The sequence below is a fragment of the Martes martes genome, assembly GCF_963455335.1.
Source record: "Martes martes genome assembly, chromosome: 1".
NCBI lineage: Eukaryota > Metazoa > Chordata > Mammalia > Carnivora > Mustelidae > Martes > Martes martes.
Window position 1 is genome coordinate 110,664,051 of NC_137888.1, and position 13,175 is coordinate 110,677,225.

The window sequence follows — 13,175 nt, forward strand, 5'->3', positions numbered from 1 at the left end:
GCCGGCTGCCGCGCAGCGCCCCCTGGCGGTTTCAGAGCGATTCGCTGGGAAAGCGGCGGGGAGCGGGAGCCTGTGACGGCCAAGGGGTCTTGGGCAGGAATCCTGGTCCCCAAGGCGCGCGGTGTGGGGACTCCCTGGGGAGGATCATATCTGCCGAGTGCTCCTGTCCTGGACCTCTCATTTCCTTTCTTCCTCTTTTTCTTCTTGTGAGGTTTCTCAAGCTTTCCATACATTAAATCTACATTTATCCAAAATGACTGAATGTGGAAACACTAAAAATTCCGAAGGATGAAAAATAGAGGCCTCAAGAGACCCACGGGTTCATTTGCAACTTTATTTCACTTTCTTATTAAAAGGCATTTTCTATGTATTCCCAAGATACCCCCCCACCCCCCCCCACACACTTCTTTTCCTTTTGTTCATCTCTTTCCTCCTTCTGTCCCCTTCTTCCTTTCATGGTCTCTCCTAGAATCGTGTATTTCTGCGCTGCTTGGAAGAAATCTTTGTGCTTTATAGATCAGGAAACTGAGACTCAGTTTGACCTGAGACTCTTATAAAACAGGGTTTTATAAGATCACACAGCAAGTTAGTAGCACATCTGTACTTGGTTCTCCGACTACTCTGCTTTCCACTACATCTCAAACTGACCTGAATATATACCCTTGCTCTATGATCATCCTTATACAAATGCAACCCACCTCCCCACCCCTACACACACACACACACACACACACACACACACTCACACTAGCCTCTTTTGTCTCAGAGCAGTGATTACTTCTCAGAGGGATTTGGCCAATGGGCACACTCCATGTCCAGAGGGTGTTTTATTAACGAATTATCAGACAACCATTCATCAAATGTGAGAACATCTACAAAGTCTTGCTCCAGAGAATAGAGAACTGGGCTGGGATTTAGGAAGTCAGCATCCTGGTTCCACGTTTTGCAGGCACTGGCTGGGGCCACCCCCTCAGGTTTTAGTCTGACTGAGTCTGTAGTTTCCCTCCATGGGTTTCTAAAGCTTCCTTCTTTGTCGTTACTCAGAAGTGAACTTGTGGTTTGGAATAATTGAAATGTTTTCCCAACTGCTTTTTGTGTGTGGTTTGAGTGTGGTGGGAGGAGAAGCCCATCGGAGGCGAATAAACATGCTCAGGAGAAAGCAAGATATGTTCTCATATTTACTATGAAAACTGTCCATTTGTAACAAGGAAGAAACTGAAAAAAAAAAAAAGTTTGGAGTGTGAGTGAGGGGAATGAAAAAAAAAAAAAAAAAAAAAGGAACTGACACCTGGGAGATGCTGATGGAGAAAGGCCAGGTGGGCTATGCATGTGTGTGTGTGTTGTGGGTGGGGGCGGCAGGTGGTACATGAGAATCTCTGTACCTTCTGCTCAACTTTGCTGTGAACCCAAAGCTGCCCTTAAAGTAAAATCTATATAAAAATAACACCCCCCCAAAAAAAAACTAACACCCTACCAATCTCATTTCCACCTGGCTAACGTTTGAAGGTTTAAGTCCAAAAGACCAAAGGACAGATCTGCTTGGGAATTTGGGGACTAGCAATGAAGAGGGAACACATGAGCCGGATGAAGAGGCTTCATTCAGAGTAAGCCAGATTAAAACAATCGTTCTGACCCCAGAAATTCTCCCAGTCAGCTTTGAAGGGCAGGACCAAATCCGGGTTGAGTCCCCAGAGTCTAAACCTGAAGTTAGTAATTTTTTCTAGGTCCAGGGGGATGTTCTGTGAGCACCTGTGGGTGTGGGTGAGGGGGTATCATTCATGTTTGATTTGTCTATTCCTCAGGAATATTTAGCTCAAAAGAGGTTCTCAGAATTTGCTATAGGGCTAGAGCACTACCATGTGAGTCGTAATATTTTGGTGGTGGTGTTGTTCCAGTCAATTCAGAATTAAAACTGTTTTAAATTTGTTTTTCTTGGTTGCTCAGATTGGAATAATGAAGGCAAAATTTGTGTTCAACAAATAGACTCATTCTCAGATCCTTTTAATTGGCAGTAGGACCTGTTTCTATCAACCTACAGTTTGCAGGGAGCTGAAAGTATGAATTTTGTGGTCAGTATGGTCCCGTGTTTTTGTTTTTGTTTTATGTCAGGGCTGTGTGAGACTGATTACTTCATTGCCCACAGCCTTGTTTGTGAGGCTGTGGTGGATGTTGTTTACTCCCCTCTGTTCCATGCTCATCTCTGGCATCCCTAATCCTGTCTAGTTTTCTGTCCTTCTGTCAGCACAGATAGGTGAGATAATGGCTCAGCATAAATTCATCAACTTAAGAGGAAAAACAACTGACAAACATTGGCCTCTAACATATGAAGCATAAATAAATATAAAAATTATATTTAGCATAAATAAGCACTGTGACCAAGAAGTTTCTAGAAGGGTGGGTGATGGCATAGCAAATGTCCTGGCCTGTTGAGTAGGAAGATCTCCTATGACCCCTTAGACAAATTACTTCCTTTCTTCTCTCAATTTTCCTACCAATCAAAATTAGGAATTGACTTCTAAACGGTCGCCCAAGTGTAAAGCTTTATGACTGTAAGTAATAATAGCTGACCCTTGTGGGTAACATGCTATTATGACCAGGCATTGAGCTCAGACTTTTATATGCCCTATCCTCTACGTGAAGGTGACAGAGATATAGAGATGTCAAATCACTCACCCAGGATCATGGTTGGTAAATGGCAGCTCTGGGATCCCAAACTGCACACCTTGGCCTGGAGCACAAGCCATTAAGCACAGCCCTATAGCAGTTTTCTGTGTGAACCAAATCAACTGAGGACCATCGATTTTTAGAGCTTAAGCATCCTTAATCCTGTGTTCCTACTCAGTGAGGCGCTCAGTGACTGCTCTTCTGCACCTTCCTGTCCTTTCTCCATCTGTTCTGCTGCCCACTAAGATCCACACCCGGGGAATCCAGATCCTGCAGAGGAAGTGTTGCTGCCAGGGAAGGAGGCATGGATGAGAAGAACAAAGAGTCGGTTGGTTTACTCCATGACCATTTGTGGCTGATGCCTGGCCTCAGCCACCATCCCGAGAACCAGGAATAAGTTTGAGAGATATGCCCAGAGATGAGTGTAGAGGTGAGACGAAGGGTCATAGAGTGAGGCAAAGAAACACATTCCCAAGGGGCGGTGTGACATTCTCTCAGAAACTAGTGATAAGAGTAAGAAAGACATCGGGAGGTAAATTTTTCCTTCAGTGGCAATGCATGTTTGCACTGACTTTTCAGGCTTCTCAGGTAAAAGCAGATTGGATGGACACATTTCTAACTAAAGAATCTGTTACATAATTATTCAGGGTTTGAGAGATGGATCAGAATACAGATGTGAAAATTTAGCATTAATTTTAGTATTCGAACATGAAGGTTACCAATACTAAAAACCATTGGGGAGCACCTATCATTACTGCTTGAAACAGTCCTTTGAATCATCTTGCAGTCTTTGAGAGGGTACTGGGGTATAAGTTGGTACAAGGACAAACTTTTGGAGCTTAGTCCTATCACTTACTAATTGAATAACCTTGGAACATGCGTACAATATACTTGGGCCTTAGATGTTTTTCTCTTTCAAATGAGTAAAACTCTACTTCATCATGTTATGATTGTTAAGCAAGTTCATATGTGTGGATTACTTAGAAGGTAGTTAGTACATAAGAAGCGCATGAAATGGGGGCGCCTGGGTGGGTCAGTGGGTTAAAGTGTCTGCCTTTGGCTCAGGTCATGATCCCAGGGTTCTGAGATCGAGCCCTACATTGGCATTGGGCTCTCTGCTCATCAGGGAGCCTGTTTCCCCCTTTCCCTCTGCCTGCTGCTCCCCCTGCTTGTGCTCTCTCTGTATCAAAAAAATAAATAAAATCTTAAAAAAAAAGAAACACAGGAAATGGGGTTATTCCTTATTATTATATCAAGCAGAACAGATATTTCTAATTTGCTAACACTGCCATTTACAAATGATCCTCATATGTGTCCAGGAAGTCTCTTATTTTTTGCCTGGATTCTATCAGAATCCTACTTAATGTCACAGTTAAATCATGGTGACAGGGTACATGCGGTTTCGAGCAGGCAGATAAAATTTTGTATTCAGAAATGGCCAAGGCAGCAAGGAAAGGGATGGGGGCTTTAGACAAGATTTTCAAGCCCCTTCTCCTGGCCTGGACAGCTTTTCCCTCTGTGTAGTTTCCATGGTGATGACTGAAGGCTGAGGGGCTCTGTGGAGGGGTGGGCCAAGAGCAGAGGGAAGATGGCAATGTGGTGCCAAAGTACTCTCTTGCAGATCAGCGTGGCTCTTCAGATGATCAGGCAGAAAAACTCCTTGGTTAAGATTCTTATTAAGTCTCTACCTTATCATGTAGATATACCGCTCCGATATACTGCTCCGCATATCATGTGGATATACCGCTTTTCGCCTTCAGAAAAGGGAAAAACAAAGGTGGGATTTTTGCAAAATCTGGTCTTCGAATTATAAAAATTTATTTTCAAGAAAGTGAAGGATTCTTCCTTTGTTTTTTATCCCTTTGCTTTTATTCTGTTTGGGGAAAGGTTTCCTTGTAATCATTACAGACACTAGAAACACTCCACTAATTTCATCATCAAGAATCAAGGTCAAATTACTAACGATATTTTACTTTTAGTCTCTGTAATGTAATTCCAACTATATTAGTCAGGCTTCTCCACAGAAACAGAACTAATAGGAGCTATGTATGCATCCGTATCTTTATCTATCTCTGTATATCTCTCTTCATCTATCTTCCTATATATCTCTGCATTTGATAAGCTGTTTGGCATGACATTAAACAGAGACAGAGACAGAGTTATAGAATGAGATAAAGAACTAGATCAATTTTAAAGAATTGGCTTATACAAGAGCTGTCAAGTCTCAAATTGGTAGAGTCGGCCAGCAGGCTGGAGACTCAGGTAAGAGTTGATATTGTAGTTTTGAGTCTGAAATCTTGCAGTCTTGAGAAAAATTCCTTTTTTTTCCAGGAACTTTCATCTTTGTTCTTAAGGCCTTCAACTGTTTGTGTGAGGCCCACACACATTTTGGAGGGTAATTTGATTTACTCAAAGCCTAGTGATTTATGCTAATTCTGTCTAAAAAATATCTTTACAAAACATCTAGATAGCGTTTGACTAAACAATGGACACTATGGCCTAGTCACCTAGTCACGTCAAGACATATAAAGTTAATCATCACACTAACTAGCGCCTTCTGATTACTTAGATTCTAAGAGCTTAATTTCTATGACGTCACTTAGTAATCAAAAAGCCAGTGAACTAGGTAATGATTACTATAGATAAGGAGACCAAGGCTTAGGTAAGTAAAGTAGTTTACCGAAGTAACACAGTTGGGAAAGAGCAGAGTTGACACCCAAACTCAGTAGGTCTGGCTCCTAAATACTAACCTGAAGCACATGCTTCTCTTCCACCTTCTTTGTGACTTCCCAAACCACCCAGAGAGCACAGTCATAACCACAAGTTGAGCCCTCAACAAGTCCCCAAATCCGAGCCATACCTGAGTGAACAGTAGGTGTTCAGTAAGAGTTGGTAACTAAGTGAATGAGTGTGTGAACAGATGGATGGAGTGTCCACTCTTTATGACAAGGCATCTGAGGCCCACAGCAGAGCAGTAAGGAACAACAGTTTTGATGCTTAAGAAGATCCTGGTTCTCATGGTGGTGGTGGTGGTTGTGGTAGGGAGATCCAACAAAAAGAAACGTCCATGTGATAAAGATCATAATTTTTAATCCTTTGGTCTTTGGGAGAAGACAGACTTGAGGATAAGGTACTGCTTTCTCCCTGCCATAGACAGGATACTATGCAAAGTTCATCTCTCTGGGTCTCTTTTTCCCCATCTGTAACATAAAATACATATACATAACTCACAGTGTTATGAAAAACAAACAGAATTGATCGAGGTAGAGCTTATGAAGTGCTGAGCCCTGTGTCTAGAACATGGGAAGTGTTTGATCAGTGGTAGTTGTACTGTGAGAACCTGGGTGAGTGCCCCATGGTCAAAGGTAAGCAAGGGGTGATTTCATCACGTTGACCTCAATATTTGAACTCAACTGCCAGCTAACTAAGGGAGAGAACATTTTAGGCAGAGGAAAGAATTTATACTGAAATGTAGAACAAAGGTATAAATTTATGAGCTGCCTCTCATATTTGGCCTGAACATGCATTTTGTTTGAACTTCCCAATAATTTTTTAAACACTAAATTAGCTTTAACTTTGAAAAAATTGGAAGATTTCTCCTAAAACTATCTAGATACTCTGGCCAAACAGATGGAAATGTCATGCAGCTCTAAATGGGCTCTCTGGTTTCCCATTTCTCCACACTGTATGCTCTTCCTATTCCTTTATGTTACTTCTCTGGATCTCGTAGTCTTTGGGGCCAATATACACATAGGAAGCTCATGGAGTAAGTAGCTGAACTGACAGGTCTTGCATGCCATATTATGGAGTATAGATTTTATCATGCACTAGGCAATAAGAAGCGATCACAGACTTTTAAGCAAGGGCTTGAGTAGATTTGTGTTTTAGATTTTTCTGGGCTGTAGGAGACAAAGAGAGAAATCAGTTCATGCAAAGGCTGTCTTAAGAGTGTAAGAACAGGTTGGTGAGAGAGTTCGAACAATGTCAAAGCCAGCAGCATTGGAGGCAGAGAAGGAGAGGACCTGCCAGAGATGGGTGGAGAGGAAGCTTGTACGCCTTTAGGTGATTTTACATATTTATGCTGAGCTAAGAGTGATAGTAATTTTTGAAAATGCTGGATGGCTTTCTCCACCAGTGCGAGGCAGACATGTATGTCCTTGAAGGAGAACATTGGATGGGAAACAGGACTCTCTCTCTCTCTCTCTCTCTCTGTTTTGACCGTTTCAAAGATGGAGGAGAAGCTGGACTTTTTGGATTTACACAGGACGATCACTCTTTAATGTAGCTCCTTACTATGAAATAGTCAAAGTCAATTATACCAGACATGATTGTGGTCTATAAAATGCAACACTGCTCTATTGTATGGAGGAATAATAAGACAGGACAAGGAGGACTGGTGAGGAAGAATGGCTATTAGAGATTATTTCCAACTAATATGTAGATGCAAAGGATGAGTTCCACCTAGGGATATTTGGATTTTTTTCTTGAGGGCATTAGGGAGGCGTGAAAAATTTTTAGGTAGGGACAAGATCTAATAAGGTTTACTTGATAATGTTTTTAATAATACTGTTCTCAAGAGGGAAGAATGGATTGTGGAGAGGGATTGTGGATTGGTACAATAGTGCACGCCAGCTAGAAGGATGTGACTAAAACTTAGCAGGGGGAGAGGGGAGTGGGGAGCTGGAAGCTAGGATCAGGGGTCCAAATGGAGAGAAAAATGAGAATAAGCAGTTGAAAAAGTATGGTGGGATTAGATCATTGGTATGCTGGAGACTAGTTAACCACCTAAGTAAAGGACTCTTAAAATATTGTAGGACAAGGATCTTAACCTTTTTCCTCTCAATCATCTCTATATGGTGGAATGCTAGATTATATGTAATTTCAGATCCTGGGGCTATACATATTTCCCAATTCAAGAATATAATACCTAATATTTATTAAATCCTGACTGTATGCTCACTCTTCCAAGTCCTCTTCCTGAGACTTTTAGAAACATAAACTTAAAGTCCCTCTATTTTTTGAAAATCTGTTTTTTCATTGACAAATATTAGCTCTAAGGAATAAACAAACTATCTATTCATTTATTAAATTAACTACATATTTGATAATATTAACAACTGAATTATCATTCATCTTCTAACTGATGCCCCAATGGCTGTGTGTCATAATCAAGTTGTTGATGTCAGTGTGGCAAAAATGATGAAGAGCAGGGATTGTATCTCCAGATTTCCTACATTCCACTCCTGGCTTTGCTAGTTGCTGGCTATGTAACATTAAGCAAATTGCTTACTATCTTTTAGATCCCTTCTTCATCAGACAAGTAAGGACACTAGTATTATTGTCATTATTGGGTGGTGGTAAGGAGAGCAATGCTACATGAAACACATGTAGAAAATGGTCTGGGCAATATTAACTGTTCAATAAGTCTTACCTCTAAAAATAGTGGTGTGGGAAGAAGATGATCGGGATCTGATCTAACAGAGATGATGGAGAATGGGGTGGAGGTGAGAGATTTTGCAATGGGAGAAGCTGCCTTATTGTGTCATAAAATGAGGTATAAATAAATAATTAGGACCCCATAACCCACGTAAAAAAAATCAAAGCTACCCGAAATTAATTTTCAAAGGCCTGTGTGTATGTATGTCCTTTTACCTTCAAATTAGAAACTAAACTATCAAAATAAAGTCTTCCATTGTTTCAACCCTCTCTTTCACCCCACTTTCCCCCAGCTGAGAAGGCCTTTGAAAAGATTGCTTATTTTATGAAAGTTGCACAAGGTAGAGGTTAAATCAGGTGGAAGCAGAATCAGCGAGTAAACATGAGAAAATGGAAAAGGACAAAGAATGTGGCATTGCAAAAGTCCTCCAGTTAGGAGTGAATTTGAAACTGATTTCCTCTAACTCTGACCTGCAGTAACACCCATTTGTGGGGTCAGGGCCACAAGATGTGAGCAGTTTGCTGGTTGGATACCCCTGGTCTTACTGTTGCAGAGGTTTAGCCTGCTAGAATTTGCAAAAAGTTGGTGTCTTTCCCTGAATAACTGTCTTCTCTATGTCCTTCATGTTAAGGGTGATGGCCACCACCTTCCCAAAAGTTCTGTTAAATATTTACTGAGGGCATTATTTACTAAACAGGACTCCATCCAGTACTTAGAACTGAAAAGACTTATTTCCGATTTGCTCCATTATTGTTCTGTGAGAATTGTCTTTCGATCCGTTGGCAGGAGATAGGAGAGAAACATTTAATTATAGCTCAGATAAAATAACTGGGCTGTCCAGTTTGATATCCACGAGTCACGTGTCTATTCAAAGTTTAATTAAAATTAAAATAAAAAATTAATTTTCTCTGTTGTACTTGCCACATACTGAACAGCCACCCACTGGACAATTGCAGTTGGAGAACATTTCACCATTTCAAGTTTTTCTATCATTTAACACTGTACTAGAGTGTTCTGGTCACAGTTCTGCAATACATTTGACAAAAAAATACAGGTTCTGCCCTTTTAAAAATGTTTTTATATCCCTTTAAAAATGAATTACTTTTCTATGGATACTATAACAAATTACCACTAAGTGACTTAATTAATGAATTAAATTAACGAATTTTTATCTTATAGTTCTATAACTCGGAAGACTGAACTGGGTCTCACTGGACTAAAATAAGGCTGTCAGCAGGGCTTTGTACGTTTCTGAAGGTTTTGTTCCTTTCCTTTGCCGATGCTGGAGGCTACCCACATCCCTTTGGCTCTCGACTCTCTTCCTCCATCTTCAGAGTCAACAACTTTCGACTAAGTACTTTTCTCACTGCCAACTCTCAACTTCCCTCTCATTTGCCACCCTCTGCCGCTTACAAATATTCTAGTGATAACATGGTCCCACTGGGATAATGCAAGTTAATCTCCACATCTCCAACTCAGTTGATTAGCAAGCTTAATTCCATCTTCAACCTTAAGTTACCTTTTGCCAGGTAGTGTGACCTACTCCCAAGTCTGGGGAATTAAGGCACAGACATCTTTGGAAGAGGCTATTATTCTACCTGCCTTGATGAGTAAATGTTTTGAAAAGTACAGTGATTTTCCTAAAAAAGAGAATTATGTAAATATATTACAGGTTATTATGTATATGTTACTGATTTAACAAAAATTATGATTACATATAATGAAATACTTTAATGAAATGATAGTTAGTTACAAGGAAAAGAACCTTTAAAAGATGCTATGGGCACCGGACACTAAGGTCCAAGATTCTAAGAGCTTACGTGTATGAACGCATGAAAGAATCAGTGAGTCAAGGGATTAATAGCAGTCTAAGAAGCAGTGTGGGGTAAATGAAGGACACTTGGGGAATATTAATCAGGAAACTGGGGTTCTCTTCTTAGGATAGCCACCTTAATTACCTGTGCGATTTCTCTGGATTTAGGTTTTTCATGTAGATAAAAGAAGAAGACCAGATAAAACTCTCTGTAAGGTCCCTTCCAACTCTTAAAAATTTCCCTTATGAATTCAGGTAGAAACAAAGATAAGACTGTAAGAAAGCACAACATTGAGCAATGCAGAATTGCTTCATATCACTTCAAAAAAAAAAACAAACAAAAAAAAAAACAGTGGGTACAGACAAATTAACCAGAGGTGATTTAATCAGAGATAGCAGAGCATGGTTTTATTTTTGTTACTGATGAGATACATTAGGACTCAGGAAACAAGGAAATTGGGTAAAAATAGTCAACCCAAGCCTGGGAACTGTGATTGCATACACTCAGTTTTATTAAGAACCAAGATTAGAAGGAGGAACGCTGAAGGAACGAGCAGTTGTATTTCCAGTTGGGTTAGACTGACATTAATTATTAGTCTGAAAGATGTATAAACATCTTTTCATTTTCTTTATTTTAATCAGGTGTTTTGGAAAGAAGATGGATATTGTTTTTAAGAGCTACAATTCTTCAAACGGTATCAGATTTTACACAAATAAACTTTTGCACTGGTCAAAGTTCATAAATAACTGAGACTCTCTGTGCTAGAGGCATTAACATGTATGTAATGAAAAAAAATGTGTGTAATGCAAGTGCTCACTGAAAGATCATCCCAAGGAATGAGACAAAGACATTTTTCCTATAATTCTGCAAGGAGGTGCTTTTGAATTAAATACATTTTAGGTTTGAGAACCCTGAAGAACCACAACTTTCTGATCAAGTTATTTTAAAACCGTTTTGTCTAAAGGGTGTTTGTTCTAGAAATCAATCAGATTCTTAGAAATCTTTGAGCCAGTGACTCTTTAAATATATTAAATTAATAGTGTTGAGTACCTTAAAACTCTCTAACTGAAGTGTATCCTTACTCAAAGACTACGGATAACATTACATATACTATCAAGTGGAAAATTTCACTTATAAGGATTGAAAACTAATGAGATAAAACTACTGTATCCTTATCACCTATTTCTGCATTTCTCTTTCTGTATGATCTATCATCTGTCTATGATATTCTATGACATATCGTGCAGCCATTGGACATGCCACACTTATTAAAATCCCTTTATAATTTGCAATTCTTCCTCTAATTCTAAAAAAGAAAAATAAGCTTCCTCCCCTGGACCTGTAATGGTTTCTCACTGTCTATTATACTCATTCAGCCATTTATTCATCTTTCATATTTTTCAAGGACCTGTTATTTTCCAGGCACTAGAAGTATAGTGATGAAAGGCTCATATTCCAGTATGGGTGACAGACACCTGACCAAACCATTATAATGTCATATTGAAAATTCTATGGAAAATGTAGGTAAAGGCTTATGGAAACAGAGTGGAAGGGGATCTAAAACTTGATGGAGTGGGAGGCAAGAGTCGGAAATAAAAAGATGGTACTTAAAACTGAAAATTGATGGATATGAGTAAATCATTCATTGTGTCTTCCATTCATTCGCTCTTTGCTGCTCTGTCCCAGAACAATGAAAAAACAAAGACATCCCTTTCCTCGAGTAATTAAAAATCTATCTAAGAAATAGATTTATAAAGAACCACAGTACAAAATAAAGATTGCTGTTAGGATAAAGTTATGTGATTGTGGCACAGTAGTGGTAGGGTAGCAGAAGGGTGTAGTGAGATTGGGAAGGGGGACATCAGGCAAGAATCAAATATGTCAGAAATAGAAGTCAGGGAAATTTTGGCCAGAGTATATATTATATTAGATAGGGAGGCAGAAAATAGAAAGCCTTAGGGCTGGTGAGAAGAGACGCTGTGAAGATCTTACCACGCTGAAGACTTTGGGCTTTATTTGTTAGGTTACGTGGACATCCTGAATGATTTTCTATATAAGCACCTTTTCTGTGTGCTCCTGTATATCCATTCTGCAATCGTCTCCACCCAGCTCTGTGTCCCAGGAGATGAATCTTTATAGTTGCCTCAGTGGACTCTCTTGCCCTCGAACTTTGACCAATGAGAAACAGCTTTAGGAAATCAGAGAGCTGGAGAAGGGTGGCACTGGTGTGGCAGATCCTATTGACATCCCTTCCATCTCCTTTTTCAGGATGGCACACTCATTTCCCAGATGCTGCACGTATTGGCTGCCAACAACATATTTTAGCAGCAATGAGGAGAGCGCTTGGATAGTGAGGGCTATTTTGCCAAGATATGCCTAGGAATTTATGCAACCCTCACATTTAGCAATGGCTGGTAACCCGTGGTTGGCTAATGCAAGGATATTGACAGTCCAGCACCCTTGGATCTGGGCAGTACGTCCTCTGTAAATAACTGAGCCTGCAGAACTCTTCGTGGGTTCAGGCTGAAGATGAATTTCTCTTCAAGCAACATCTTTGTCTAGTTTTTGCCCTTCCCCTAACCCGTTTCCCTTGCCCCTTTAAAAGTGTATCCTAAGAGTATTTCCTAAATAAATCATTTGCCTAAGATTCTCAGCCTCAGACTCTGCTTCCTGGGAACATAAATTAAGATAATTGGTACCAGAAAATGTCTTGTAAAGCAAACTGTAGAATTTTGATTTTGGAGGTGGATCATACACCAGCTGTATGGCAATGAAGGCACTGTCCCTACTGATAAGTGAAGTGTTGATAGTTTCTTGGATTTTGTAGCAGTACAGTTACTAAGATGTTGGAGATACATTAGCTTATATAATGTCTCTGTCATTTGAGATACAGGAAAATAATAAAATTAAGGAATGTGGAATTGAGTGGCTCTTGGTCGGTGCCCATTGGCAAATTCAGAAGGGAAAACAACTAATCATCAATTTAAAACTAACTGTAACCATAAAAGACTCAATCTCAAAAAACAGACTGAAGGTTGCTTGGGGGAGGGGGGATGGGAGAGGGTGGTGGGGAAATGGACATTGGGGAGGGTATGTGCTATGATGAGAGCTGTGAGATGTGTAAACCTGGCGATTCACAGACCTGTACCCCTGGGGATAAAAATACATTATATGTTTATTAAAATATAAAAACAAAACTAACTGTGAAGGTCAGAGGTCCTCTTTGGCAGATTCTTATCTGCAGCTGGAGGGCTTACTGA

The 13,175-nt window shown here is 40.0% G+C and overlaps 1 long non-coding RNA gene across 1 annotated transcript; it reads left to right on the top strand.

Annotated features, from left to right (window-relative positions):
• Nucleotides 1-1,537: 1,537 nt before the first annotated feature.
• On the top strand, nt 1,538-12,558 carry LOC308352380. The gene is made up of 3 exons (XR_013967658.1): nt 1,538-1,604; nt 2,843-3,094; nt 12,184-12,558. It is a non-coding gene; the product is annotated as an uncharacterized lncRNA (long non-coding RNA).
• Nucleotides 12,559-13,175: the final 617 nt, after the last annotated feature.